The 27,003-nt window shown below is 50.5% G+C and overlaps 1 protein-coding gene across 1 annotated transcript in view; it reads left to right on the top strand.

Moving 5' to 3' along the window:
- Positions 1–27,003, top strand: part of ZHX2 (zinc fingers and homeoboxes 2) — a 155,763-nt gene that overhangs the window by 92,214 nt on the left and 36,546 nt on the right. The window lies entirely within an intron of this gene.

Genomic DNA, 27,003 nt, shown 5'->3' with positions numbered 1-27,003 from the left:
AATTCTCATATTGTTTTCCAATCACCAGAATCGATCCCCCACATCCCTCTCCATGAGGTCATCACCAATGAACTGTATGAAATTGCAATTAACGTTGGCATTTGTCTCCCTCGCCCTCCCTTCCTGAAAGGGGGCACACAGGTGGTGGCAAATTGACGAGCCAATAGTAATCGCATCATAGGGGAGGTGTGAGCATTGGCAAGGGCTTTTGCAATTAAATTAGGTGGAGAAATTCAGTTTCCGAGGAAGGGACAGCAAGGGGGTGACGCCTGCTGCAGGGGACCTGGCTTCTCTTCAGAGGCACTGCGGGAGATGCTGCTGCCCAGCCCAGGAAGAGGGTGTGGCCGCTGGGATTATTTCCAGCATAATTGGCTTCGCGCAGCTCAAGTTTTAGCAAGCAATCAATTTCTGTAAGCCCTTTTACAGTTGGAATTCAGAAACAAATCTGTACGTGCTCACCCTGAGCGTTTTTTGTTTGCGTGTTCGTTCTGTTTCCTTGTTGTTCTCACCAGGATCTAGTACCATCTTTTAAAAAAATCCCCCACCAGATCCTGGAAAGATCCCTAGTCTTCCCACCTGCCAAGCCAGACCCTTCCCAAAGAATGGGCTTTATTAAGAGTTTCAATCAGTGCGGTCTTAATTTTGTTTCTCTCCTGCAATCAGGGATTCATCAGCTCGTAGTTCATTAGAATTACTCTTATTGCCAAGAAGAGCACAGCTGGGCACTCCGTGTCTGGGTCTGGGCCGGAGCTCTCTGCAGACAGGAGGGGCCGATGGCAAAGGCAGAGCTGGGGACTCCATCCTGCCAGGTCCACGGATGCCCCTTGGAGGCAGAGGGCTAAGGAGGGAGGCAGTCTGACCTGCCAGTCTGGACCCACAGCCCTTCGCTTCTCCCTGGACTGACTCTAGAACCTTCCTACAGCTCCTCACTGTGACTTTTTTTTTTAAGGCACTTTTTTTTTTATTAGAAGGGATGAGCTTTCCTCTAAGAATTCTTTTATTCCTGCCCACTTCTCTGGTTTTCCTTTTGCGTAAAATGGGCAGAGACCAGTCTATTTCCTAGGATTCTTGGGAGATAGGGAATATAAGGTAATTGGCATTTTCAGCAGTTCCATTTTATGCACTGTGCATGCACTATGTCCTTTAATTTCTGCAGAAACATTGAAGTGATTTTTTTTTTTTGGTTCATATGTTTATTCGCTCCTTAAAAACATTTTATCGAGCGTCTACTACATGCCAAATATTATGTAACATGCTGGGGCTGCAGCCCAGGCACAGTCCCTGCTCACAAGGAACCTGGGTTCTAGTAACAGCTCTTACACCATTTCATAGAACAAAACACCGAAGCTCAGAGGCATTGTCAATTGGCCAGGGTCACATGGCCACTTGTCCAGCTCTGAGGGGAGTCCCCGCTCTGCTGCCCTTGCTGCATTCCTGGGGCTGAGCACAGTGCTAGGTACGGACAGAGCCTTGTCAGTGTCCAAAGCTTCCCCTCCCGCACACACCCTCACCCTGGTTTGCTTAGTCTTGATTACACGTCCTCAGGGAGAGAACAGTGCCTGGGAATTAGGATATAATGTGTATGACCTCAGAGAAGTTGTTTAAGCCCTCCGAGCCTCAGTGTTCATGCCTGTGAAATGGAAATACGTACAGCACTTCGGGTTATGATGAACCCCCAAACGCCCAAGGTGTGAGAGTGTCCTTCAAAGGCGGTGATGTCCTTCAAAGGAGGAGTTGTTTCTCGGCACCCTGGTGGGCCTTGGGTGTCTTGGGAACCTGTTCATCTGCTCCTGGCACAGGGCACCGTGTTTCTTCTAGATCACGAGAGGTGGTACAGCCTAAGAGTTATGACCGTGGTTGAAATTCCAGCTCCCCATTTACTGGTGATCTGACCTTCAGCAGGTCACTAAACTCATTGTGCCTCAGTTTTGTCACCTGTGAAATGGGAATGATGATGGCACCTACCTCAGAGCTGTTACAAATTACATGATCGTGTTCCGACAGCAGGAGCCACTCTGACTCCGTGATTTCTGCCCCGTGGCTCCATTCTTTTTTTTTTTTTTTTAAGATTTTATTTATTTGGGGCGCCTGGGTGGCTCAGTGGGTTAAAGCCTCTGCCTTCGGCTCAGGTCATGATCCGGGGTCCTGGGATCAAGCCCCGCAACGGGCTCTCTGCTCAGCGGGGAGCCTGCTTCCCCCTCTCTCTCTGCCTACTTGTGATCTCTGTCAAATAAATAAATAAAATCTTTTAAAAAAAAAGATTTTATTTATTTATTTGACAGAGAGAGGTCACAAGTAGACAGAGAGGCAGGCAGAGGGAGAGGGGGAAGCAGGCTCCCCGCTGAGCAGAGAGCCCGTTGCGGGGCTTGATCCCAGGACCCCGGATCATGACCTGAGCCGAAGGCAGAGGCTTACCCCACTGAGCCACCCAGGCACCCCCTGCGGCTCCATTCTTAAAGAGTTCAGCCAAACCCCACGATTCCAGAACGTCTCTGATGATTCCATTTCTCAGTCCGAAAATCAAATCTAATTGTTTCTGGAAAACATTTGGCCCTCTCCTCGGTTTTAGAGTCCTCCCCTTCAGACTGGGAGGGGTTTTTTTGCTTTGTTTTGTTTTGTTTTGGTCTGTTTGTTTTGCTTCTTTAATGTGGTGTTCAGAAATTTAATGGAGCAATTTCATTTCCATTTAGCAAAGTAGCTTGTTAAAGGAACAGGGAAACTGGAGCCCGGGTTCCCATCCCAGGATGTTACCTCGCACGCGGAGCGGTTTTCGTGATTTTCTGACGAAGAACTGAGAGACTGTTTTTTGTTCCCCGCCTCCGAAGTGACTCGGTGGTAAAGCCTCGTCTCTCAAACCCACGTCACCTCGGTATAACCGAACAGCTGTTAGTGTGGGCCAAGCGAATTGAGCCGTCTAGACACAGGGACAAGTCCCTGTCTGTGTGTAAAGGACGGCTTTGTTCTTCTTGCCAGGTACGGTGGCCTAGATCACTGGACGGCCACATTTTGGTTTATGGTAGGCCTCCGGCGGTCTGGTGCAACCTGGAAACCCCAATTCATGAGGAGACATCATGGCTCTCCGTCCTCGTGAAGTGAATGGCACATTTCAGGACCTTCAAAGGGAAATCAGCAAAGCAATACTTGCTGGTGTGTCCACGCTGTGCACATAAGCCACCATTCATTCAGCATCTCCATGGATGGGACAGACCTTTCCGAGGCGCTTGGTACACATCAGCTCTAGTGTTTACCCAGAAACCCACCTTATCCATGAGAAAACTGAAACTCAGAGAGGTCAAGTGACTGGCCCAAGGGGACCCAACTGTGGGGTTAGGGAGCAAGGTCTTCTTTATTCCAGAACTCTCATTGTCCTGGTGAACCACTGGGGAGACATGAGGGATGAGAAAACAGGAGAGCCTCAGGGAAAGGTGGTAGGGGACCGAGGAGATGGTGTTAACCATCAACGGAAAATTGTGGCCACTCATCATGGCGATGTTATGAACTGTTCCCTTTCAGAAAAGGACCTAAAAACGGATGAACAGATCCATAGTCGACTCGGGTTTGAGAAAGAATGAGGTGGGCAGGGATGACTCCCCAGTGTCAGAAGCAGAACTCAGCCCAGTCGACCTGCTTGTGGGTTTCTTTCCTCCTAGCCTGGCTACCTCACAAGCTTCACGTCGTAGGATTTTCCTTCCAGTCAGGGAGGACCACGCCGGCCCGTTGTGTCCTGCCCACAGAAAAATACTAGCGGTTAATACTTATTTAGCACTGTCTGTATGCCAAGTCTCAAGGGAAGCATTTACCTGTCTTAACTTCTTCAAGCTCCCCAGGGATCCTGTGAGGTAGACACCATCATCGTGATTGTTTCACAGACATGGAAACTGAGGCACGGGGAAGCTAAGTCACTCGCTAAAAAGTCACTCAGCTAGAAAGCGGCTGTGGGGACCAGATGGGTGCCCAGGCAGGCTGGCCCCGAGCTGCGGCACCCGCGGGCTCCCGCCCCAGCTCAGCAGAACCTGCTCCTGACCTTGCTCTTCCGGTCGCAGCCTTGTTTCGCCCCGACTTGTCAGATACTCACTCGCTATATCTCCTCACCATTTTGCAGAGTCCTGGGTGTCCAGGCTTAGGGGTTCAGTTAACAGCCATGGAACATCCCTCCATTCGGCAGACCTGGACTGAACCCCTGCTGGGTCCAAAGCACCGGTCTAGGCACTGAGCCTGGGTCCTCATCCTTCCATCCGTGGAATTCCAAGTCTCCTGAGGGTGGGGTACGTTTTGATTTCCCCTCGGTTTCCAGAGCTAGAGTCCCACAGAGACCCCCGCCCGCAACACCGAGAGCCATTTCTTCTTCCCGACATTCTCACTTTTTCTTCCCCATTCCTGTGTGATGGCAGCAGGAATTTTGGCCTCACCACGCGGAACCTGCTTGGCCCATAGTAGGTGTTCAGTACATGCTTCCTTGTAGTCCAAGCTCATTCCTGGCGTCGTCTTTCCAGTTGGATCCACACAGGGATGGTTGACAACTACACCAAGAGAGAAACTGCTTAACTAAGTAGCCATACAAGGCTGCAGAAACAGGGTGTCCATTTATGGCGTCCTTCAGGAGCAGCCGCTTGAGTTTGAGATGTTGACCCTAAGGACAGATGCCATCGTGGTGCTGGGGGGGTGGGGGGAGGTGGGGGGGGAGGGGTGTTGTTGCCTTTGTCTTACCTGCCTCTGAAGCGCTATGCCTTAGCCTCCCCTTAACCCAATTCCACATCACACCTCCCACTCCACTTCCCAGTCTCCTGACTTACATGGAAAATCAATGTATTTCAAGTAGGAACCAACTAATACAGAGCGATTTCACCTGAGGTGGAAATTATGCAGGCGGCTTAATGCAACGGGAGGGAAAAGACAAAAATAAAGTGGTGTTAGCTAGTACAGTCACACTCGGAATTCCGAGCTGCCACTTTGGTCGCTGCATTTGTAGTGCGGCGGGCAGGCTGCGCGCAGGACCCAGTTAAAACTAACATTCTGTCAAGTTTTAGGCTTTCTGGAAAAGAATGCGAATGGAAAAACAAACTGCAGATGTTTGTTCTGATCTTCAGCAGGGACATGAAGTGTTTTTGCAGCCTTCAAAGTATCCTGCTTTTTCCCTCTGCCCCTGCCTCACCTAAGGGGGGCGGGGGCGGGGGGAGGGTGCCCTCTGGGAGCCGGATGATCTCATGGAGGCCAGTTTATGGTTGGAATGATTTCTCCTCACATGTGAGTGCCAATTTCTGAGGCTCAGTGACATTCAAACTGTGCTGGTCCTCCATTTTGTCCTAGTGCGGGCTTTCACGTGGTTGTTTTCAAAGGCTCCAAGATGGCAGCTGGCCACTGCCTGTGACATCGCAGCGTCCTAGTCAGGCGTGAGCCCTTGCCCACTCTACTCTTCCTCCTCCAGGAAGCCGCAGGATTTGTTGTCCAGCCCTGAAAACATGGCTCTGAGATTTCAAATGTCTGCTCAACAGACTGCACAGGTAGTGTTCTTAGTATTCTAGCCGACTGTAATTGCTTTGCCATAAAATGGCCCGTTTCCTACATGGATTGCGTGCCTATTTTAAGTGGCATGGGGACAAATATTATTTCTTTTCATAGTTATGCATGTATTCTCAGGAGTATTAAGGAAAAAATGTAACTAGCTGATCAAACCTGTGCTTTCATGGGATTATTGCTTAGAATGATGCTAGAATTGACCAAAAAAAAAAAAAGAACAGCACGGGTAGTATTTGTCTAGGGCGTACTTCACAACATGTGGTACAAATGACAAATGTTGGAGGAACGAGGCTAGAATGTGAACATTTTCAGTTAACATTTTTTAAAGATTTTATTTATTTATTTGACAGAGAGACAGCAAGTGGGGGAACACAAGCAGGGGGAGTGGGAGAGGGGGAAGCAGGCTTCTCGAAGAGCAGGGAGCCCGATGCAGAGCTCGATTCTAGGACCCTGGGATCATGACCTGAGCCAAAGGCAGACACTTAAAGACTGAGCCACCCTGGTGCCCCTCCGTTACCTTTTTTTAAAAACTCCCGTGCCTTTGGTGTGTTTACCCCCTGTACTCCTGGAAGAATGGAAGAAAAATGTCAGTGGGTGTCTGAGTCACAGTGGGGGATCCCTCATAGTCTCACCAAGAGAGCTTTGCTCAGTGGAGTAGAGGTGAAGCCCTGGGATTTGCATTTTAATTAGCTTCCGAGGTGGGTTGGAGGTGTGACTTCCCAAAGCATTGCCTCAGAACACGCTTCCAAACAAAGATGGCTCCACTCTGCCACAGAATGTTCACTCCCCCCACCCCCACCCTGTGAGCCACGCCAGCCCTCTGGGAATAAAATCTTCTAAGGCCTAATTTAATTGTTGAACGATGCTTCCTCTTTGAAACCACTGGGACATGCAGATTTGGGGGCTGCTTGGCTAGTCTGGATTTCACACCCTCAGCACTGGGGACGGTTTGGGGCTGGCTGGTTCTTTGTTGTGATGGATTATCCTTCCATAGTAGGATGTCCAGCACTGTCCCCGGCCTCTACCCACTGAATACTAATGTCGCCGCCCACACCCCCATGGTTGTAATGACCAAAAATGTCTTCAGACGTTGGCAAATGTCCCCTCTGGGGACAAAACCAGCCACCACTGAGAACCACCAGGCCCCTTCAGAAACTTTATTCTCCCCTGATGAATTTTTCCAGTCACAAGACTGGAAAAGAAGAGGATGGTGAAAAGGGTTTTGCTGGCTTCCCGTGACGAGGACTGATTTACTTGAAAACTCAGGTCCCTGCGTGTGAAAAAGAGGCTCCCAGAGAAATTATTCATAGCTCTCTGGACCTAGAATTTGTATTCTGCTCTTTTTTCAGGAGCCTTCAGGCCCGTGGTATGTGAAAAAAGAATGTTTTATGGAGTGCATGAAGCAGAATGAGTAGCTTGCAGCCTGGCGTAAACCTACTTTAGATCAACTATAAATCCAAGGAACTTCACAGAATCAGAGTGTAGCTGGGACAGGTCAGCTAGTAGACTGCCCTTCAGGGGGAAGTCGACTGAACCAACAGGTGTCACAGCCTTTCTTTGTGCTGGACACTGCGGAAGCGAGTAAGGGTACAAAAATGAAGACAGCCAGGTCCTTTCCCTTAAGAGGCTTAGGTCCCTTAGACAGAGTCAATCAAGTGTCCCACAGAGGCAGCATGACATAATGTCCTTAGCCATATGGCCTGACTTCAAATCCCACTCCACTTACACCAGCTGTGTGACTTCCAGCAAGGTCCATAACCTCTCTGTACCTCTGTTTCCTCAGCTGTAAATGGGTGGCAGAAATATAACTGGGGGGTAGAACTGGGGGTTTATGAGTTCATATCGTAAGGCGCTTAGAAAGGGCTGTGTTAGAAAGCCCAGTGGCGAAGGGCAGATCTTGGAGTTGGGAGACTTGGGTTCACATCCCAGCTCTTCTGAGCTTAGCCAAGTTCAGCCTCTTTGAGCCTAAAGTCCTCCGTCGATAAGATGGGAGGATGACGGGAAAGATGACATGAGCTGGTCTGTGAAATGTCCAGGCCAGCCTGGCACACAGTAAGCACTGAATAATTTGTTATTTTGTGTTGTTGTTGTTGTAATTATTGCTATTATAAATGGATTTTTACCAAACTCGTAAGAGATCAGAGACCATTTATTTCGAGTGAAAAATGAGATAGCCAAGGGCCCAGACAATTGCATTAGTTCCCTGACACTGTCCAGAAATGGCAAGAGGGAGCTGGGTTCCAAAGGCCACCTGGGTGAGCACGGAATCAACTCAAGGGAAGTGGTTCCGGAATTCACATGTGCAGAGCCCCAGACTGGGCCTCTGCCCCACAGCGGCTCTGTGGGCTTCCCCCAGGGCTGGGCCACTGCTTCTCCCAGCATTCTTCTAAGCATATTCTTTATTTGGATGTATCAATAACTTTGATGATTAGTACAGACACTCCGAACTGCCTATTCTCCTTCTTTCTTACCTTTCTTACCTGTGTTTAAGATAATTTTGCCCATAGCTAATCTTTTTTTTTAAAGATTTTATGTATTTACTTGAGCGAGAGAGTGAGAGAGAGCACAAGAGCAGGGTGAAGGGCAGAGGAAAAAGCAGACTCCCCACTGAGCAGGGAACCTGATGCGGGACTCGATCCCAGGACTCCGGGATCATGACTTGAGCCAAAGGCAGCTGCTTCACCGACTGAGCCACCCAGGCGCCCCATGCCTAATCTGTCTTATCTCCCTGACGCAGAATTCTGCCAACAGATTCACACTGACAGGCAAGAGCCTTTAATCTCTCTCTCCAAAAAAGTATTTGTCGGGCGTTCATTGTGCCACAGGACAGAGAAATATCAAGCATGACCTGGGTCTTTAATGAAATTAAAATCCAACTGATGACATGAAGTCCCAAACCTTCACTAATTATCCATGTTCTGGGATGGGCTTCAGATTCAGATGGAAAGTCTCTCGGGGAATAATGACCATATTACCCCAGCCAGACATCCCAGAAAAACTGTGGCCCAGCCCCGACTCCCAGCAGCAGAGAGTAAGTGGGGAACCTAAACTTCTACCCTCCCTTGGTAGTAAGGGGCCCCAACCTTGCCCTTGCCCCCACCCCCACCAGGGTGGTGTCAGAGAAGGCAGTGTAGGGAGAAGACACTTTCCCACCACCACCCAGGGGTCATGAAACCCACCCTGGCAGAAACCCACACAGAGGCAGTAAGGAGGCACTCCTAACCCTTCCCACCTCGAGAGGAATCAACAGAAGCCTGTGGGGAGCTGGAACTTCCATTCCTGCCCGGTAACGAGGAAGCTCCCCAGTTGAGCACCAAGTGAAGGCCGGTGAAGAACTTGGACTCCCAGCTGGCAGTAATGAGGTGGTACCGCCCCCTTCCCCTGTCAGAGCAGTATCCGGGAAAGCCAGCTAAAACACGTTTAAGAAAGTTCCAAACTCTCCTATTACCCAGTTTAAAAATCACTCCTACCAAGAACCAAGAAGACCTCAAACTGAATAAATGAAGGACAATCCACAGAGGCCAACACCACCAAGATGACACAGAGGTTAGAATTATCTGACAAGGATTTTAAAGCAGCCATTACAAAAGTGCATCAGTAAACAATATAAACACACTTGAAACAAATGAAGAAAAAAGTCTCAGAGAAATAGAAAGGGAAAAAAAGAACCACATGGAAATTTTAGAACTAAAAAATATAATAACTGAAACTAAAAATTCACTAGATGACCCCAATAGAATGGAGGGGACAGAGGAAAGAATCTGTGAACTCGATGATAAAACAGTAGAACTTACGCAGTCTCAAGAGTAAAGAGAAAATAGACTGGGGAAAAAAGGGAACAGAGCCCTGGAGGTCTATGAGACTCCAGCAAAAGATTTAATACTCATGTCATCAGACTCCTAGAGAGAAGAGGAAGGCAAGGGGACTCAAAAATTATTCAAATAAGTCATGGCTGGAAACTCCCAAGTTTGGGAACAGACATTCAAGAAACTGAGTGAATCCCAAACCAGGTAGACCCAAAGAGAGCCACACCAAGACACCTCTAACTCAAACATCTAAAAACTGAAGACAAAAACTCTTGAAATCATCGAGAGAGAAATGACACCTTACTTTACAGGCAGAATCAATAAGAATGACAGATTTCGGGGCGCCTGGGTGGCTCAGTGGGCTAAAGCCTCTGCCTTTGGCTCAGGTCATGATCCCAGGGTCCTGGGATTGAGCCCCGCATCCGGCTCTCTGCTCGGCGGGGAGCCTGCTTCTCCCTCTCTCTCTGCCTGCCTCTCTGCCTACTTGTGATCTCTGTCTGTCAAATAAATAAATAAAATCTTTTAAAAAAATTTTTTAAAAAAATGGCAGGTTTCTTATCAGAAGCCATGGAGACCAAAAGGAAGCGTCACAGTGTTTTTGAAATAACTGTCAACCCAGAATCCTATATCCAGCAAAAACATATTCTTCAGGAATGAAAGGGAAATCAAGACATTCTCCTATGAAAGAAAAGTAAAGGAATCTCTTGTCAGCAGACATACCCACAAAAAATGGCTAAAGGGAAGTTCTCGAGACAGGGGGAAAATGATTGAAGAAGGAATCTTGGAACATTGGGAAGGAGGAAGGAACACAAACCTGTTTTCTACTTTGCTGCCTGTCTTGAAGGAAAAGGACCATAAAAGCAAAGCAGGGAAGGTTTTGAAAAAGGAAGACAGTCTTAAGTCTTAAGGATCCTTGAAGGAAGAGGATGACTTGATTTCTGCCCAGGGCAGAGAAGTGGTCTGGGGACCTGACGAGGGGACATAATCTGCAGCTGATACACACTGCTCTTTTGAATCAGTAGAACAAAATGACCTGAGCTAGGACACAGGTGTAAGGCTGTCCAGCTTTTCCCCTTCTTCATGTTAGGCTGGTGTTACAGTTTCTCTTAGAAACCTACAACACAACCATACTTAGGTTAGACCACCACGCCATTTCCTGCAAAAACCGAGCTGCAGTTAGAGAACGGGTGAGGAAATTTGGAAAAGTAGGATCAGTTGAAAACGTTGCTATCTCAATCCAATTTCCGTGTTGGATAGGTAACGGTGACACCTGGGCCGTGAAAGTAACCAGTTTCCATAATGATCAGGAGACAAACATAGTTAACTCCAGCTCTTTGAAATGTGCCCTTGCAGGAGGAATTGAATGGAGGCCATCAGTTAAATAAAGCGATCGAAGAAGGCGAAAAGTTAGCTGTTGTTTATTGGGAGCTTATATCTCCAGTATCTGTTATATTAACAGTTACGTTTGGGAATTAATGAGAAATCGGAGACAACCAAGAGTCCATCAATGGGGTTGATGCTACATTTAGACAATGAAATCTGCCCAGGAGGATATGGATGATTCCTTAGGTGTGGATGGGGAATGACAACCGAGATACATGGTTGGATGAAAAGACAAGTTGCTGAATAATGCATCTAGTGCAATCCCGTTTGCACGTGGGTGGGTTTGCGCACGGGAAAAGGATGTACACTAAACTGTTAAAAGCAGTTACTTCTGGGGAGTGGAAAAGATTTTCGTGGGAATCCTGTGCTGCTTGGGTAATGCAAAAACTAAAAATGGTTTCAACTTACAGGGGACAAAGGGCATGAAAGCCCACCGCATCCCAGTGGTCGGTCAACTTGCCCAAACCCCTCTGAGCCTCAAGTTTCCTCAAATTGGGAAATCTCCCAGAAGTGTTGGAAGAAAGTGACCGGACAAGCTACCTGGAAAGGGCCCAGCCAGCATGAAACGAGTCCTGTCCCATCCCAGTTGGGATGCCCAGGGTCAGGGAGTCCGGTCAGAGAATGTTTGCCCATGTGTAGAATGGCTAATGACACGCATCTCGTAAGGGTGCGGTGAAGATGGCATGAGGTCACAGGTGTGTGAAGTGTCTGGATCGTAAGATCTCAGGAGCATAGCAATGTTGGTGTCTTCATTTATACCTGCCCCCCAACCCCTGGAACAGATCATTGTAAAAGGCAGGTGACAAACACTACAGGGGCGTCGGAGGGTTTTGTTTTTTTTTTTAACCCAAACCAAATGGATTGTAATGCCTCCTGCTGCGTTTCCCAAATATACATATGAGGAGTTCGCCTTAAGTGACAGTATGGTGGGGGGCCGCTGGCAAAAGGCAGAAGACCTGCCTCCATACTTGCCCGGTGACCCCATCATTCAGTTCACAGAGGCAGCAGGTTCTACGTGGGTGACATGGGGGTGACAGTCATAAGCCCTGTTATCACCGTCTTCTCTTCAATCTGACCTTAAACTGAGAAGTGTCTGGTTCCCATGCCCACCCAGCATTTGAGTATCAGAGACTGATTTCAAAATTAATTTTGGAGAGGCTATTTAAAGACGCTCGCCAATGGAGGGTTATAACTGGGGTAATCACCACACAGTGAGAAGGCAGAGGGAGAGCTTTCATCTTTCAGAGAAGATACCAGTTCTTGGCATCGTTTTCAAAAGGAGATGTTTGGCTCCTGGTCTGATCTGAGCGCACTCGCTGGGCCGACCTGAGCTCCACTGGGAGCTGGGGACATGGCCGGCTCCGGAGAGGGGGTGGGGGGTGTTAGCGGATTAATCACTTTTTCCATTTTCCTTTGTGATTTCCTCCCTTCCATAGATGTCGCTTAGTTCTAACTTGTTCTGTAATTTAAGATTTCTTCCACCTGGTTCCGGAAATCTGTGGGGGTTAGAACTCACCTGCATTGTGACAAATAAAGTTTATCTGATTTGGGCTTCGTCACCAAAAGGAGGGAGATATGGTGAAAAATGGGACACATGAATACTCATTGCACTTTAAGGTTAATTTATAGACCTTGCATCCCTGGAGGTTTCTAAAAATAGACGAAACACACATCATTCTGATTCACTTGCCTCGAGGGGCCAGGCCCCACACTCCTCCTCCTCCTTCCCCCAGACCAGTTCTGCTTCTTGATTCCACTCACTCGGCAGAAACCTGGGAGGTGCCTGCCTGCTTCGCTCCAGCCTCCTGGGTGATCCTCCTCCACCAGCTTTCCAGCCCCGCCGTCAGTCTCTCATTCAGGGCTTCCTGTCTCACACCTGGTCTCTTGCAGAGTCTTCTCCCGTTGACCCTGTCCCATTCTCCTTGCAGCCAGGCTGACCGCGGGAAAGCACAGGTCTGATCACGCTTTTCACCTGCTTAAAACCTTTCTGCCTTCATTGGCTGCTGGGAGAGTCCAGGTTGCCTGGGGCCTCTTCCTCCCCACGATCAGGCCTCTCCTGCCTCCAACCTCAGCCACGCTACCCCCCAGCCACTCACCCTGTGCCCCCCCACCCCCGCCCCACAGATGCACACAGAACGGATCGGCTATCATTTCCCCTAAACATACTACGCCTCTGAGCTTCTGTTCTGCGGCTTGCCTGCCCAGACAGCCTCCTTCCCTTTCTTGGTCACCTGGTAAACTCCCATTTGCTCCTCAAAACCCACCCCTCTCAGAGCTGTAAATCAAACTGGGAAAAATCAGAGCTGGGCCCAAGACCTGCGGGGACCTAATCAGCATAATCATAACTAGTTCCTTTCTTGAACTCAGGGCACTTTCCTGTAGTCGCCTTAACTTGGTCCCTGCCCCAACTCTGAAGGCAGGTCCTCTCCTTATCCTGGTTTTGCCGATGAGGTCACAGAAGTTCGGAGTTAAGGGACCTGCCCGAAGTCACCCAGCCTGCAGGTTGGTGGCAGAACTGGGGTTTCACCTCGAGTGTGCCTGCCGGGAGCCTGTCTTTGGTCGGCCGCAGCTCTCGGCCGTCCAGAGCAGGGTTTTTCCAACTGCCCGTCACAATTGATGCGGGAGCTGTGAAATCCGTCTGGTAGGCAGAACCGGCTACATAATTTGTGGGGCCCACAGTGAAATGAAAACACAGGGCCCTTGTTCAAAACACCAGGGAAAAGCTTTTCCCCTCATCTGCAGTCTCTCAGGGTGTCCTGGTGTTTTTTATTCCCCACTTAATGTCACACTCCCTCAGGCACCGGGGGACTCGTGGGAGAGGGCAGACCCTCGGAGCACGGCTGGGGAGGGGGTGGTGGCAGCCCCCACCCCGGGCTTCACTTACACCACATGGGTCTGAAGATAAAATGATTAAGAACTTCAGGACAATGACTACAGAGCCTAAAAGCCCACGCGTGGGGCCCCCTTGTGAGCCCTGACCACTGTGTGGGTTGTGTGTCCCTGTTAGCAGGTCATGGCAGGAAGTTTTTTTGAAGTGAATAGAAAACAGAAGATACTAGAATACACCCTCGGTGGTGAGGGTAGCATTCTGTTTGCTTTGTTTTTGTACGTAGGTCTACACACACACACGCGATGACCGCATAAAATCTATTTCTCTCTCTCTTTTAAGATTTTATTTATTTATTTAAGAGAGAGAGAGAGAGAGAGAGATCACAAGTAGGCAGAACAGCAGGCAGAGAGAGAGGAAGAAGCAGGCTCCCTGCTGAGCAGAGAGCCCGATGCGGGGCTCAATCCCAGGACCCTGGGATCAGGACCTGAGGCTAAGGCAGCTGCTTAACCCACTGAGCCACCCAGGCGCCCCATAAAATCTGTTTCTTACTGTGGATCTCAGCCAAAGAGGTCTGAAAACCAGTGGGTTGGCCTGTTACAGTCGGCTGTCAACGGCTAACTTTGAATTGTCCCCTCTCTCCGGGATGCCCAGAAGACAAAAGAGGCTACCGCCAAGGTGAGCCATAGAGAGTAGAGGTGTGGTTGGGCAGAGCTGGGCCCACAGGCCAGCCTCTCCGTGTCCTTGATCCTTTTCCGTCCTCCGCTGTCACCCCCACACACTCAGACACACGTGCTCCCTCCTTCTTCCGCTTTCCTCTCGCTCTTCCCACAGGAGGGCCTTCTCCAGGAGGAGACCAAGTGCCCTGTAAGGAACTGTCCACCAGGACCCCAGCTGACACAGGCTCAGAGTTCTAACTATTTGGTGGCCAAGAGGTTCCTTTTCACGTTTTTCCTTATGGCTTCGTAAGGATGGTGGCCTGGCTTCCGGGGGTCGTAACCTTGATCTTCACATAGCTCACTGTTTTGAAAATACTGTGCCTTTTCAGTGTGTGCCGCTAGCACTCAGCATGGCCTCAGACAGCTCTGACCGGCAGTGACAGACACAGTCTGGGACAGGCTGTCAGGCACATCTCCAGACAGAAACAGAAAATATGGTCTGAGGTGTCCACCGGCCCCCTGCTGGTCCGGGCCCTGGGCACCGGTCAGCCCACGAACGTGTCCTTTCAGAGAAGCCTCTCGCCTCCTGGCATCGGGCAAGCTGGCCTGTGTGACGGCATGGTCACCGGGCCCTGGAAGGGACATGCGAGGGGAAGTGTGGTGGATGGCTAGCAAACAGTGCTCCCAGGGACAGGGATCCCCCTCGTGGAGCCACAGATCCAAGGAGAACCCTTCTGTTCCCCGTGCTGTGCGCCTGGGGCTGCCAGGGGCTTCAAACGCCTTGTCTCCCGAACAGCCCCTTGCAGAAGGCGTTTTTATCTCCATTTTGCAGACGCAGCCATGGAGGCTCAGAGAGCCACGTATTTATTCGTTAGCAAATACGAAAACACCTGCGAGGCACCACGTCCTCCAAAGACCGCGGCGGGCAGAGCAAAGGGGTCATTGCCTTTGTGAACCTTACGGCACAGCAGAAGCCAAGAAGGAGTGGGAACCCGGATGTTTTTTTGACAGGTTTACTGAGGTGTGATTCACATTCTGTGCAATGCACTCCCCGAAGCGGACCATCCGTGGTTTTTAGTATATTTGTAGTCATGAAACCATCACTACAAGTTGAAACTACTTTCCATCACCTCAAAAAAGGAGAAACCACGTGTCTGTTTGCAGTCACTTTCCAGTTCCGTCCAGCCCCGAGCCCTCGTTCTCCCCCAGCCCCGGGCGACTGCTCATCTATTCTCTGTTCTCTATAGATTGGCTTCTTGTGGACATTTCACACAGATGGAATCCTATAACATGTGGTCTTGTGTGGCTGGTTTATCTCACTTAGTGTGATGCTTTCAAGGTGTGTACGAGTTATAACATGTCAGCTCCCCGCCTTTTTTTTTTCCTTTTTTTTTTTTTTTTTTTTGGCCAAGTAAGACTGCAGTGCATGGATAGACCATATTTTGTTTATCCGAGCTCAGCTGATGGACGTTTCCACTTTTTGACTATTAAGAATAGTGCTGCTGTGAACATTCATGTACAAGGGTTCGCACGGCAGGAATCTGGATTTAAACCCCGTTCCTCCTTTCTCTAAAGCCTGGTCACTGCCCGCCTCAGCAGCTTCCGTGGCCCAAAGACCATGTCCTCCTGAGCCTCCTGCCTCCTGTTTTGAGGGAAGGAATTCATCGTCATGGACCACAGCCTTAGCAGAGCCTGGTAGACTTGTTGGCCGGTCTGAAACTCCCTCTGAACTCCCGGGAGCCGGGCCGTCCAGGAAGGTCACCAGCAACCGTGTTCCTCTTCATCCTTCCCCTCGTGACAGGAACAGGCAGAGAGCGAAGGATGAAGCACTCTGTCCCGAGCAACCCTGAACTCAGGGGGTTTGGGGGCTAATTGAGAGGTTTGGCCAGGATCAGCAATGGAGCTTGAAGTGGCCCTCTTCCGCATTGGACTCACTCGATGACCACGGAACGTGTGGTTCAAGTCACCTGTGGTTTTTCCCTCAGCCAATCACCAGCTTACCCGTCAAAGAAGGACTGTCAAAGAAGGACTGTGTCACCAGCAGTTGTTGATAGAAAGGAGGGCCATGTGCCTAAGAGCCCAGCAAGCTACCAACTCTGTGGATGAATCCATCCTATAACTATGGCCTTTAGGAGCTCCTGTGCCTCCTAGGTCAAGCCTTTCCTGATCTCCACCCACAGACCCCACACACTCTCTTCTCTGATTGTCTATGGTACCTTATGCTCCATTCATTCATAGAACTCAATCTGTTATTTCATTTTTGCCTGTGTTCTTATCAGCCTCCTTGAACCCAGGGAGAACAGCTAGTTCACTCAGAGTCCAAGCACCTAGCACAGTCTGCGGTGCCTGTGGAAGGAAGCAGGCAAAGCCAGAGAACAGCACTGAGGAGCTGCTGCTCTCATTCTGCGGCCTGATCCTGGCAGCCGGTTCTCTGCCAGGCTGCCTGGGCCAAGATGGCAGAGTGAACTAAGCCAGAAGGAACAGAAGAGCGCTAAAGGAACTTGAGTACCACAAGCCAGGGTCACCATAACCACGAAATGGTGCAGAGGGGAGAGAATGGGGCAGAGGGCACAGTAGCGAGAGCAGGTGGCATCTGCCTTCAAGTGACAGGCACGAGGGGCCCCCTGGTTATTTCCCAGCCCCGCCTGCAGACCTTGGTTCAGCCTGGCCCAGTTTCAAGCTCATTATTTGCTGTTGCCAGAGCAAAACGCTCCCCCCCATCCCTGGTTCCTGAGACCTGCCCTTTTAGACCCATCCTTTGGCATTTTATTGCCTCCAAGATTCGTCATTTATCAAAACCCTGACCAATTAAAACTTGCAGCTGATTTCCTTTCTTAAAACTGTGAACCTCTGCTCACTAAGAAGTCTTACAGGTTAATTCAGAGCCTTAAGTCAGCTCCTGGAGAAGTCGTTTTTTTCCCTGTTGCTTTGTTATCTGAGTTCTTTCAGCTCTCTCTTGGATTTTTTGTGATGTTCAAAGCCTGTAATTCAGTTATTCCCAGAGAAACTGCTTGGCGGGGGCTCATCTCTCTCTCGAAGATTATTCTGGCTGCAATGAATCTTGGACCATGATTCCCAAAGGGGAGCGTCTTTCCTTTCTTTTTTACTGTCCCTGAACTTAACTTGCGGCTGGGTCTGTCACGTCGGGTACCTTGCCGCCAAATCTGGGCCTCTTCTGGGCCAGGCCCCCTCGGTGTTTCCCTTCTCCCTTCTGAGAACAGCCATTAGCATCTTAAAGTCCCAGCAGGCTGCACCTGAGCCCCCCAGTGCCCACCCGCCCCGGTCTCCAGGCCTGACAGATAATGCCATCACACCTGTTAGGAAAAGGACCCAGAGCAACAGGCAGACTCCCCTGCAATGGCTCCCTCCACAGGGAGGCCTTGCCAGAGTTCCCGCAGACCAGCAAGCCCCCGCCAGTCCGAGAACGTGGCCGGTGAAGGCTCTGAGCCGACCCTGCCGCTCTTTCTTCTCTTAACTCTGCTTCCCCGGTCTCCCACCATCATGGTGTTTTGTAACCCCAAAGGATAGCACGTTCTTTTCAAACTTGGAGATTGCTCGAAGTACGCCTCCTAGATCGTTTGTGGAAAATAGGAAATAAACCGTAAGAAATTTTTTGTAAGAGGGCCTACACTGATCATTTGGGGATTTCAGTTGGAAAATCGCCCCTCTCTTTCTGCTTTCACTTTCTTGGCTTTATGCTGCGAGAAAACATTTGCTCTCCCAGTTATGGGTGATTACTAGGACCCCGCCTGGGCCTTGGGGTTCTAGCAGAGTTGCAGAGTTTCTCAGGAGAACGAATAAAAGCAGGAAAACAAAACAAAACATTCACGTCTCCTCGCAAGCAGGCTCCTTCTTTTCTCCATTCGGGAGGAGTCTCGTTTTGTGATGGCAGTGGGAACGCGGGTTGTTTGTGGTGGTGGTACTGCTCCCCAGGGAAAGGGCTGGATGAATTCAGTGTCAGGCAAGGAGAGGGGGTGACGGCTCTTCGGGTCTCCAGCTGTCCTAATCGCAGGTTTCGGGCACAGGGGGCTTCGGTGATTCACCTTCTCCTCGTCCTCCTGCAGCCCCCCGGGGATGTAATGACCAGCGGACTCGGGTCCCCAAGCGCAGGCACTAGCGGGGAAGGGCGGACAGGCCCCTTGCCTTGGTGGGTTTCAAACCCGCCTGCCTTGAAGTGCAAATGGCAGGTGTTGGCTCCTCTGTGCCTTTTAGAGCATCCGCCTGGCTCTTTTATGAGATTACAGGCACTTTCATCTCAGCTTTGGCCCCGTTTTTCCTCCTTCTCAGCAAGGCTCCAAAGACAAGCATCGAGGCGAGAACAAGGAGAGGAGGCTCATTGGTGCCCGCGTCCCCGCTGGGCAGGGCGACCTGGCCTGTGCATCTTCCAGCCGCGTCCCTTTGAGCCGTGGAGGCTGGGAAGGGAGCGCCGAGGACCAGGTTAAGAGGGGTCCTTCCCCCTTGGCGCCGGGAGGAAGTTGCATTGCATCCTGGGAACGCTCTAATCATCCCCTTTGCTTTGTGCCTTCACTTCAATCCAGTGCACAGGGGCTCCGGCGCCTTTCTTTCCCTTTTTCTTTTCTTTCAAACCTCGAGGTACTTTTTTAAGGCTCGGGGCCGAGAACACAGCGCATCTCTTGCGCTTTTGCTTTATGTCTGCACGGACGCGCGCACGCACCCTTCCTCCGCGGCTCTATCTCCTCCTCATCTTGCTTTGCAGGGTCCCCCTGCTTTAGAAGCCCAAACGGGCTCTCCTTCCCATATTGCTCTCAATGAAGGAAAGGCGAGCTTCCATCCTGTCCCAAACCCTAATGCCTTCCTTCCGTCCATCCATCCTGTCATTTAAGCGTCTCTTAGGGAGCCTGCGCTCTGTGCTGGCCGCTGGCCGAGGAGCTGGGGATGTGAGCGGGAATAAAGGAGAGGCCTCGATCCCAACAGTCAAGCTCCTTCCAGTCTGCCTTTTCCACCCCTCCTCCCCTTCTAGAGCTCTCTCCCACTGCTTGTCCCCGGACCTCTGCCCACCAGACACCCAGGCCCTTCGCTGAGCCAGCATTCCCTTTCCTGTCTCTGCACTTTTGCTCAGGCATCTTCGCCCGTCTGGGGTGCCCGGAGCCCCATCCTCAACTTCACCTGGTTCGACTGTTGTCTCCGTGAAGCTTCCCTGCACCTCTGCCCCCCAACACCAGACATTGGCAACAACTTCCTCTGTGCACTTGGGGCCCCTGCGGTATGAGAGCTATAACCTGTGTTTCTCAGGGCTCCTCTCCCTGAGCTCACATTTGGGTCACTGTGCATAAGGCTTTGTCCCCCCATGTGCCACGGCGGGACCCCAGGCCCTCATCATCTCCAGCCCCCTAACTGTTTCTGGGAGTTTGCAAGGAATGGCACAGGGTTCTTCACTCTAAGAGGCCACTGTGAAACTACCTCCTGCCCTTGTAAGAGAAGGACCTCCTGTCCTCGCCCTGGGAGGCCACACAGCATCTGACAGCACACCCAAATTACCACGGTGTCCCCCACCCTCCCTGTACCAAAGCCCACGGTGGGCTATGCTGGGACCAGGAGAATCCTGCCCCCACACAAGCCATGTGTCACATCCATGATGGCGCCCTGGCAGTGCTGCCTCACACAGAGACTTTTATTGAAATGGTTCTGTCCGTTCTTACTTATTCCCTCCTCTTGGAATCAGACATGGATTCTTGGGGTCTGGGCCAAAGGATGATCTGATGAAGATCAGGCACCAGGCCACAGTCAGAACTACATGTCCTCCTGATGACTAAGGCAGTGTTCCTGAGACAGGACACATGTACTCCCTAAAGACACATTACTTCCCAAATAACCCTCAGGCTTCAGGATTCAAAAAATTATTGGCAGGCCTGTCCTGCCAGAATTCCAAATGTACCCTGACATGTTTGAATCCTAAAACAACCAACATAGGCTGAGGAAGCGCATGTACCACCATCTCATTTTCCTGGCCCAGAGCAGACATCACTAATCAATCACAGTACAGTTTCTGCCTTGTGGAACCATTAGGCCCAGAGCAGACATCACTAATCAATCACAGTATAGATTCTGCCTTGTGGAATCATTAGGCCCAGAGCAGACATCACTAATCAATCACAGTAGTTTCTGCTTTGTGGAACCATTAGGCTGGAAGCAGACATCACTAATCAATCACAGTATAGATTCTGCCTTATGGAACCATTAGGCCAGAAGCAGACATCACTAATCAATCACAGTACAGATTCTCCCTTGTGGAACCACTACTCTTATCTGGGCTCATCCAGACTGTATAATACAACTAATGGCTACTGTCTCCTGAGCTCTTACCTTGACTCAGTCACCGTCCGAGTGCCTCTCATTAAACTCATTTAACCCTTACAGCCATATGAGGAAGGTACCCTTACCGTCCCCACCTTACAGATGAGAAGACTCAGATGCAGAAATTAACAACAGTTCCCCAAACAGAAATTGCGTCCTTCCTACCTTTGTCATTTCGGTCATCCCACCATCATTTTTATTAGGCCCCGAGGCGGGCCAGGCACTGCAGTAGGCGCTGAGGACAAAAGTAGGACCTAGCACAATGCTTGGGTGCAGCCCTGAAGCAATCCTTTATTTTGAGGCGACTTTCATGGAGCAATAAGGGGATGCGAGCTAAATTCCAGAACGGGAAGCTGAACTGGAGACTACAGGAGTAACCTCATTCAAGGAGTTTGAAATGAATGAGAGTGGAGAGAATAGAGCTGGTGCCTGACTAATGTCTTTTATTCCCAGACCGGCCCCGTTGTTCTTGTAGAAGCTCCCTCCTCCCTCCCAACACCCCCAAGCTTCACTGAGGGCATCAGCGTTTGGGGCAAAGCCGCAGCCCCCTGGGGTGTGGGTGGGTGCCGTGGGGGAGGGGTCCGGCCTTCACAGCCCCCTCCCCAGGCCTCCCTGTCCCACGGTTTGGACGTGGGACGGCTCCACTGCACGGAGGCGGCTCCGGCAGCCCTGCCCAGGGGGTCAGAGTCACCACCGGGGACCCAATGACTCTCTTGCAGTCCTAGGGGAAGGGCCCGGCAGGATTTGTGTCAGTAGTCCAGACCCCAGGACCTCTGCCTCCCCAGCAAATCCAGCAATACTCTTTAAATGCGAACTTCCGGGCCCCGCTCTGATCCCAAGCCCCTTACCCAGCCTGTCTTTTCCTTGCCTCCGCCCTGCTTCCTGTGTTACACCCAGGCCCCTTCTCACCTGGTCCTCGGCAGACACCACAGAGGTCTGTCAGACCTCTGAGTCTTGGCCGGGACCAGGGGTCAGCCCGCCCCTCTGCAGAGGACCAGAGAGGGAAAATTTTAGGCTTTGGGGGCCAGAAGCTCTCTTTCACAACTGCTCAGTTCTGCAGTGAGGTGTGAATGCAGACACAGGCATGTCTGTCTTGTACCAATAAAACTTTATTCACAAAAGCAGAAGGTGAGCCATAGTTTGCCACCCCCTGGGCCCAAACTGTTCTCTCATCCGGAACAACTGCTCATTTTGTCACATCTACGCCTTCCTGTCCTTCGGGATGCAGCTGTCGCCCCACCTGGCTGGGAAAGCCTCCTCCCCCACCCCCAACTCAGGGCCCTGTAGGCTCATCTCCTCCTCCTCCAGTTCTCTTTCTCCTTACCGGTTTGCATCTAGCACCATCATGAGTGTCTTCAACTGTGCCATTAGATGGAGCAACGTGCCGGTTTCATAATCCACCCTTGGAACATGAGCAGCCGTTGGAAGATGGGCTTGATGGCTGTGTACCAGTGAGGCTGTGAGCACTTCTTTGTTCTTTCTGGCACAACCAAGGGGATAGCGTGACATTTATTCATTCCACATGTATTTATTGAGTATTCACTACATTCTTGGTACTCCTTTTTTTTTTTTTAAAGATTTTATTTATTTGAGAGAGAGCGAGTGTGTGCGCACATATGTGTGTGCAGCGGTGGGGAGCGGAGCAGAAGGGGAGAGAAGGGGACAAACAGACTCAGCGCTGAGCTCAGAGCCCAATGCGGGGCTCGATCCCAGCACCCCAAGATCACAACCCCAGCAGAAACCAAGAGTTGGATGCTTAACCGACTGAGCCACCCAGGCACCCCTCCTTTTTTTTTTTTTTTAATACGGTGCTAGCTTCAAGCAGTTACTAACACCAACATGGAATGACGCCATGCTTGAAAACCACTAGATTAAGAAATGAAAGAAATTCGCAAAGATAAGAGGGTGGCAGGAAGTAGTCGAGCTACAACTTCCAAATGTCTAAAGTACTTCTACATCCATTCTCTCGCTTAATCATAATGACAACTCTCAGAGGTGAGAGTGGCCTCCTGGAAGTCACACAGCTTCCAGGACACGGAGCTTGACTCCAGAACCGTTTCAGCCATGTTTTCTCTCCTAAAACAAAACCAAACCACTTTTATGCTTCTAAAGGTAATAATCCGGGGTATTATAGAAATTGTTGAAAATATATAAAGCAGAAAACTTAAACATCATAATAATCCCGATGCCATAAAGAGCCAATGTTAATTAACATCATCTGCATGTTTTTTACCAATGCTTGTGCATTTTTGCCAAAAAATTAGGATTATATGTATTTGTGTATAGCTGCATTTTGCAGGCCCTTTTAAAAAGTAAGGTACCAGTTGCATCACGTGAAATTCCCCCTTTTTAATGTCACATCTTGGAGTTTTGATAAAGGCACGTAGCTGAATAACCACTACCCAAATCGAGCTATAGAACGATGCTGTCACCCCAGCCATTCCTCGGTGCACCTGGTGGTCGCCCCCCGACCCTCGGTGCCTGGAAACCACTGGTTTCGTCTCCGTAGCTTTGCTTTTCTAGATGTCACATCAATGAAATCGCCCAGTGTGTTGTAGCTCCGTGTTTCACTTAACATCATATGAGGATGTTCCCGTGTCATTTATATTCTTCAAAAGTATTATTTTTTAACGACTGCCTGGCACTCCGCAGCCTACTGCTCTCTGGGGCACCGCAGCAGCCTCCCAGAGAATAGAAATGAGAGGTAGAAGGTCACTTTGGAAAGAGCAAGGGCAGCTGGGATCGGCTGCACGCCTGGCGCCCTTGACGGGAGGTGCTGGCCCGTCTGCCTCCAGGCCAAGGTGGCCCAGCTCCGCAGAGGCACACGGGGCCATACCGAAGCACAGTCTCCGGCACCAACCTTGGCATCCAGCTCTGTGCTTCGATAGCACTCGCTGAGATGTGGCTCCTTCCGGATTCTGAGGTTCGGATCCAGAGTTCCCTCAGGGAAACGGCAAGAAGAAGGCTCACCCCACGGGCCCATTGGGAGGAGGAAAGGCGGTGGTGTATGGGAACGTAGGGGCTCCAGGACTAAGCGCTGGGGCTGGTTTTCCTGCTCTCCCATCCCCCGCTCCCCTCCCCAACGGTCCAGGTCCACCTTCTGGAAAAAGGAGCGATGAGCTGATGGACTGAGCATGGGGTGTTGCACGTAAACTGATGACTCGCTCGATTCTACCCTTGAAACTCACAATACGCTACGTACGTACAAAAACTACGTACAAAACTTAACAATACATTAAGTTCTATGTTAACGACATTGAACTTAAATTTTTAAAAAAACAGGGATGCCTGGGTGGCTCAGTCGATGAAGCCACTGCCTTTGGCTCAGGTCATGATCCCAGGGTCCTGGGATTGAGTCCTGCATCGGGCTCCTTGATCAGCAGGGAGCCTGCTTCTCTCTCTCTGCCTGCCACTCTGCCTGCTTGTGCTCTCTCTCTCTGACAAATAAATAAAATCTTTTGAAAAAAATTTTAAAAGACAAAAAGGAGAGGTGAGTTGCTGTTACTGAAAAGTATTGAAGATACTTTGTCACCTAGTTGAAGCTGCCTCCTCACTGTCATCAGAAGATGGAGAGAGAATTGAAGAAAGGGAGTACAACTGTCAGAGTCAGGATCTCTTGGGAAAGAGCACACAGGGGCTTCTAGAACCTGCCTCCCCACCCAGGGGCAGAGACATCCCCGCCCTGCCCCACGCCCCAGCACACAACCCAGGGATGACACTTGCAACTCTTAGTTACCAAAATGGCTGCCTGCCCTCTGGGCGTTGATGTTGTAGCAATTTCTTTGCCACCCCACCCGGCCTCTTCTCCCTCCTCCTGGGTCCTGCTCAGACTTCTCCCAGCAAAGCAGAGTCAGTATCCTAGTGTGTTGCTATGGAAAGAATGGCGATATCACTTCGAGTTCATGAAAAAAGGAAAAGAGAAAGAAGAAGGAAGGAGGGAAGAAAGAAAAAGGAAGAAAAGGAAAAAAGAAAAAAAAATAGGACAAGCAGGATTTTTTTTTTTTAAGTGTTACGAAACTGGAAGAAAAAGTGTTCCACCACTAAATATATCCACTTACAAAATCAGCAGATGTGAGGGCTTACACAGCGTCAGTCTCTCAGGCCCGCGGAAGACTGCAAAGCATTTTCACGCCATCATCCCACGGAACTCTGAGAGACTGTTGGAGATTTCTAGGTTGGTGTCTGGAACCTTCCGTGTTGGCCAAATGGATGACGCAGCAGCCATTCAAGGGGTAGCTTGAAGTAACTGGACTCGGTTTCGTTGACTTCTTTCAAAGGCCTTCCTCCTGTTCCCTCTCTCCACCCCCACTCGACGTGCCAGATCATTCCAACTCAGACCCCCGTGGGTTCCTTCCGAAAGCCAAGCCTTGGAGCCTGAGCGTGCACTCCAGCTCCGCCATAGACTAGCTCTGGTCCATGAGCTGCAGTTTCCGTATTCGTAAAACATCTACACCCAAGGGCTCATGAAGCTGAGCAGAGCACAGGACACACCTCGCACAGTGGGCAGCCCGGAGCCCACAGCCCCCAGCCCGTGGGTGCTGTGTAATACCGATTCTCATGCCTTCTAGTCATGGTTTCTCTCTGCCCTGGGGGCTGTTGCTGCTGCAGTTCAGCTGGGGTCTGTCATCCCACAACAGAGCCAGGCAGGTGGCCCATCAGGAGTAGAACCCCATGCAACCTCGGGCCTTCCTCCGTGTCGTTCATTCAAGCCTTCTTAAAACCACCTGTCTGTCTCAAAGTCCAGCTGTAGAACCTCTTCTCACACTCTTGGTTGATGTCTTGGGTCTGCCTCTGTTCTTACGATTGCTGCCTAAAAACTACACTAAAACTTAGGAGTGTCAAACAGGAATCTCGTATGTCTCACAATTCTGTGCGTGTGAAGTCCCAGAGGGTACCAGCTGGGGCTCATTGGTACTCCGTGATGTCTGGGGGCCTCAGTGGGGTGACTTGATATGATGAGGCTAGAACAGCTGGGGACTGGTTGAGCATCTCTCTCTCTCTCTCTCTCTCTCTCTCTGCGTGGTTAGCTTGGGCTTCCTCACAGCATGGCAACCTTGGGATGGTCAGCTTGCTCACATGTGGGCCCTGAGCTCCCAGAGGAAGGAAGCAGAAACTGCGTGTCCTCTTAAAGGCCTTGGTCCAGAACTGTCATGGAGTCATTTCTCCCACATTCTATTGGTCAAAGCAGTCACAGGCAGCCCCAATTCAAGGGTGCAGGGATGGGGGTTCATGACCCCCAGTGGAGAAATGTCAGAGAATCGGCGACCCTCTTTAATCCGCCAAAGTCACTGCACCTGTCTGCGTGCTTGCCCTAGAAGGAAGGTCTGGGAAGCTGTTGGTGGGGCCTGAGAGAGGAACCAAAGAGAAGAGCCAACATTCCTGCTTGTCGGCGAAGGCAGGGTTCTGAGAGCACACTCTTCAGGGTAGCTGGTTCCTTAAAGGGCTGTGTGCACAGCAGACTTTCAGAATGGCCCCGAATTGTGGACGTCCCCTGGGAATGCTCTGACAGACAGCTAGCAGGAGCACAACCAGCTCTCCGTCTCTCTTGAGTGTCAATGCCCAAAGAAACCACACATCAGATTTGCTTAAAGTGAGGCACTTCCATTTCAAGTCCCTGTGCTCTTTCCTAACGAAAGGTGGGTCTGGATTCTCAACATTGGCAGAAGCAGCCAGGCCAGGCTTCACCAGCTGGTTCCCTGGGCCGTGGTTGCCTAGAAAGAAAAGATCCCTGCTTGGGGGGGGGGGGAGGGGGGAGGCGTATTTAGTTTCTTAGGGCTGCCGCTAACAGAGAACTACAAACCGGGTGACTTAAAACAACAGAAACTCACCATCTCCCGGTTCTGAAGGCCGGAAGTCTGAATCAGGGTGTTGGTAAGGCCAGGCTCCCTCTAGAAGGCACTTAGGGAAAGCTCTGTTCCCAGACCTTCCTCCTGGCTTCTGGTACCCTCAGGCATTCTTTGGCTTGTCAGTGGCCGTCTTTCCCCCATGCCTCTTCCCATTGTCTTCCCTAGAGCGAGTCTGTCCCTGTATCCAGAGCTCCCCCTTTTTATAGGGACACCGGTCACAGTGAAGAATGGCTCATCCTAATGACCTAATTTTCACTCGATGACTTCTGTAAAGATTCTATTTCCAAATGCACTTGCATCCTGAGATGTACTGGGAGTTAGGACCTCAACATATTTTTAGCAGAAACAGAATTCAGCCCTTAACAGGTGGTGAGCAGAGACACGCTAGGATCAAATCCTGACCCTATTGCTGCCCCACGCCCAGTCTCTCTGTCTCGAGGGGTTATAACCCAGGCCCCCAAAATAGAAGCTCTAGAGGGCAGGGTTCGCAGCTTCCCACGACAGTGCTGGCATATACTGGGGCCTCAGTATCTACTTTATGAAAGGGAAAGAGTGAGGGAGGTTGCAAAGTGGGGAGGGAAGAAGGAAGGAGTACATGAACCAGTCAGCTGATGGTCGGACAACCAGCGGCCCAGAGAGACTGGAAGGTC

The sequence above is a fragment of the Martes martes genome (assembly GCF_963455335.1).
Source record: "Martes martes genome assembly, chromosome: 4".
NCBI lineage: Eukaryota > Metazoa > Chordata > Mammalia > Carnivora > Mustelidae > Martes > Martes martes.
The sequence above is the reverse complement of the archived record's forward strand: the minus strand, read 5'-3'. Positions and strand labels throughout refer to the sequence as shown.